Genomic DNA, 4004 nt, shown 5'->3' with positions numbered 1-4004 from the left:
CCGGCCCTGCCCCTGGCCCCCGCCCTGCATGGGCCGGCCGCGGAGCTCGCAGCGCGCCCAGCCTCCTCTCACCCTCGCCCGGGTCCCCTCCCGCCCGCAGCACTTCCTGCTGCAAAGCGGCGACCGCGGCCGGAGCCCGCCGCGAACGCGCAACCTACCCCACCCGCGAGCGGGAAGGTGGGGCCAGAAGGGAGTGACGGCGGCAACTCGCCAATGGGAAGGCCTGAGGGCTGAGGGGGCGGTGGCCGTCGCGCCTTTTGGGGGTTGGTTGCACAGTGCAATCCCCACTCCCCATCCTCCCTGGAGCGGTCTGGAAGGTTAGGTGCTGCTGCGTTAGGGCATTGCTGAGGGCGGGCTTTGGAGTAGGGGCGGGGGCTGCGGGCTGAGGCGGACCGCGTCTGGTTGGTGGTCTGAGGGACCCCTCCCCCGCGAGGGAAGGCTGTCTCGGATCCCCTCCCCCGCTGTAGTTTGCAGGGAGGGGGCACAATAGGAATATTTATGATCACTATCTTTTTTTGGTCCTAACTTTGCACGTTATATTACATTCATCCCGCCAAAGAGGAAGACATTGTCTCCTTTAGGATGGTTTGTCTGAGTCACAAGCCTATGCCCCTGTTCACAGTGCAAATCGATCCTTCCCCCTCTTTAACTACACAGCTCGTGAGCCTTTACTTAGTTATGCTTTTATTAGGCAGTACTTCATATTAAAGCACAACAATGTACGTGAAAGTCCCCTGTTCACTGTGAAGCAACTTTTAAATAAAAATGGATATAAATGGCAGGAAGTTGATACACTTAGAAGAGTACAAAAGGAATGCTACCTATTTTTCCATCAGCATCAACCAACCTATGCTGAGTGCAGTGGAGGCAGAAGGCAGCAATGCCGGGAGTAGTGACAACTCTATCTGCAAATTGCATGCCTGTTATGGTTACAGTGGTCTGTGTTTATCCAGCAACCAGTGGTTTTCAAGTGTGCTCCTTGGACCAGCGGCAAGAACATCACCTAGGAACTTGTGCGGATTCTTAATTGGGGCATAGGGACTGCAAGTTTGTAATCCCAGCACTCAGACTAAGGCTGTAGGATCTCTGAGAGTTGTCCCCAGCTTGGGCTGTATACGTAGTAAGAAAGGGAGAAGGGGCGGGGGGCAAATTTTTGGACACCGGCAAACCTACTTGAATCAGAAGTAGTGGGCTCAGAAATACCTTTTGAGAAGGGCTTCGGTAATTCTGATACAGGCTAGCACCTGAGAAACATTGGCCTAGCCTGTGGTGAAGGGCGACTCAGTCTGTGATGATCCCTGAAGGGTTTTGCAGCTTACCAAACTTCTTCACACCCCTTGGTTCATTTGAGCCTCCTTCAGTGCCACTAGTCTGTGAGTTTCCTGACTGTTCTGTCTTCTCATTCCAACCACTCGTTTTAATGTGTATCTGAGAAGAAACCAAGTTGTTAAGAATTTACTCCAGTCAGGCAGCTGCTTTCTAAATTTCTAACTGAAATTCTAAACTAAGCAGTTTTATTTTTGCAGATAGGAATTTCGGATGGGCTGGGAATATAGAGCCACCCGTCACTTTCACTACAGAGTGTCAGGCACCAAGTGCAAGCACAAAGCATAAGCTCAGCATTCTCAATGATGAGGAGTGGCAGCATGCCAGTGTGAATGGTGGGCGGGACTCAACGGAACTGGTGGGGGCAGATAAGCTAGCCCTGCAGGGTGGAAGGTGAATATGCCCTCTCCTGGAGGTGGTGCAGGCCAGGGCACTGGCCCTGCAGATCATGGGGAAGGCTTGGGTGGCAAGTGGTGGTGAGCAAACAGTGATGACACACAGTGGTGGTGAGTAGACAGTGATGACACGTTTGTGACCTGACTTTAAGCTGAAAGAAAATGGAGGAATTCTACACAAGCCTCCAAGGAAACAGCATTAACTTGAAATTTTTGCAAAATCAGCTTTTCTTTTTCTTCTTTCTTTCTTTCTTTTTTTCTTGTACTGGGGATTGAACCCAGCCCCTCAGGACTAATTGTGTGCTGTACCACTGAGCTATCCCCCAGTCCTGTACTGTGTGTGCCAGTTTTCCAGTTACATGCAGTGGCAATAATCACAACACACCTATCTTTTAGGGTTTTGTGTAATATGTGTAAAGCATTTACACATCTCCTGGCACAGAGTAAGGGCCATACCTGTTATCACAGACATCCAGTTTCAAAAGGGTTGCACATTTCACTCCAATGGGACTTCAGGCATATCCCATCCATTTCCAAATTCACAGAGTGACATACTATAAAACAAACATGCAAATGCCAGAGAAGTTTGGATAGGAAGTCTATATAGACACCTGAGTGACCTACAATTGCTGGTTCGATGTCAACTACAAATATTCATCAGCTGTACTAAACTATTGTGTGCTTCATAGAACTTAGAAGTATTTTGACTGATAGAAATTTTCTTTAAAGGACTATCGTTCTACTGTTCTGTTTTTTAGGGAAAATATAACTACAAACTATGTCTTAATATTCATAATAAGTCAAACATTTTCAGATTTACAATGGAAGTAGTTATATTTGATATGTAGGAGTAGCATTTTCCTTTGTGTTTTGGCACATCTAGTTAATTATAAGTAAATAGCATGGTGTAGTGGGAAGAATATGGTCTTGCTGTCAGAAAATTCATCTAAGAATTCTGGTTCTGTTACTCCTTGTGATTTTTGGGTAACCAAAAGGCTTAAATTCTCTTAGCCTCACTCTGTTCGTCTATAAATAGGGCTAACAGCACCTATGTCCTTGCATGGTTATTGTGAAGATTAAGCTAGATAATGCATGTGAAAATGCACTCAGCAAACCTATGAAACAAGTAACTTGTCTGCACTCCCTGTATATTATGGGAGAAAGGCAAAATTAGCCCACTAAATACTTTTCATGAACAGAAACCTGGGTTGAAGTAAGGAAGAGGGGCATCCTTGGCCATATTAATTTGCTAAACCAGTAAGTGTATAAACAAAGAAGATGAGGAGCAGGTTTATGGAATCCAGCATCCTTGCCAACCTCTAGTTCATGTAGTCTGATAAGCTGGTGACTCCTTATGGAGAATAAAACGCCAGTGTCAACAGAGAAGTGTACAGTGGGGTTCCTCCTCTTCTTACAGAAACAATTATACCTGAGAAATAAAAGTTTTCTCTTTGTGCTAATAGAGATTTGTAGATTGCCCACAAAAATTCTGTTTTTTATGCTAAAGGAATATTAAAAAGAAAACGGTTAAATAGCAAATGGATAAGTAGTTATCAGAGAACTATTTCAATATTTAACATTCTGAGCAGAGTGCTTAGAAGGTAAACATACTCTATAGAGCACTTAGACATAATTTGGATCACTATATTTTGATACCAATATCATCACACATATCTCTTTGTGAATGTAATTTTCTTCCTTTTCTGTGGAAGGTTAATACTCCCACACTCAATGCTCTTCTTAAAGGAAATTGAGTTTAACCGAATATGGAGGAGTAAACTATGCAAATAATCAACAGGGAGATTGGCTAGACTGTTGATGATGTCACAATCCCACCACCTAAGTAAAGGTTTTTATTGGCTATTGCAAGAGGCAGGGAGGACTAGAAAGGCACAGCATCCTTCCAGAATGGGGGAAAGCTTTGAACCTAAACTGAATTTTATCCTTTTTTTCCTTGAAGCATACTCAGGAACATTTTACATGTTATTACGTTTCCCCATATTATTCCATATGTTATTGCTTAGTCATGTTCTGTATATATAAGTAAACATTTAAATAGCTGCTTAATGTATCAAATGAACATTTCAGGGTTTATTTAACCACTATCTGCTTTATTCTTAAGCACTAAAATTGTCTCAATTTTTGGCCTTTAGAAATGAAGCTGCGATTACTATACTTATGGAGAAATTATATATATTATTTCCTCCACAGCATAGAATCTCAGATACTTATCTGGCACTATTTCAATATGCAAGCAAAGCCTGACTTCCAACCTTGTGATCG

General features: G+C 43.9%; 1 protein-coding gene across 1 annotated transcript in view; it reads right to left on the bottom strand.

The window, feature by feature from the left end:
- Positions 1 to 143, bottom strand: part of Tmcc2 (transmembrane and coiled-coil domain family 2) — a gene marked incomplete in the record, with an annotated part of 40159 nt that extends 40016 nt beyond the window's left edge. The window contains 1 exon segment of the mRNA XM_005375349.2: positions 1 to 143.
- Positions 144 to 4004: the final 3861 nt, after the last annotated feature.

This window comes from Chinchilla lanigera, unplaced genomic scaffold (genome assembly GCF_000276665.1).
Source record: "Chinchilla lanigera isolate Chin_1 unplaced genomic scaffold, ChiLan1.0 scaffold00005, whole genome shotgun sequence".
Lineage (NCBI taxonomy): Eukaryota > Metazoa > Chordata > Mammalia > Rodentia > Chinchillidae > Chinchilla > Chinchilla lanigera.
Note: the sequence above shows the minus strand (reverse complement) of the source record. Positions and strands in the feature narration are given on the sequence as shown.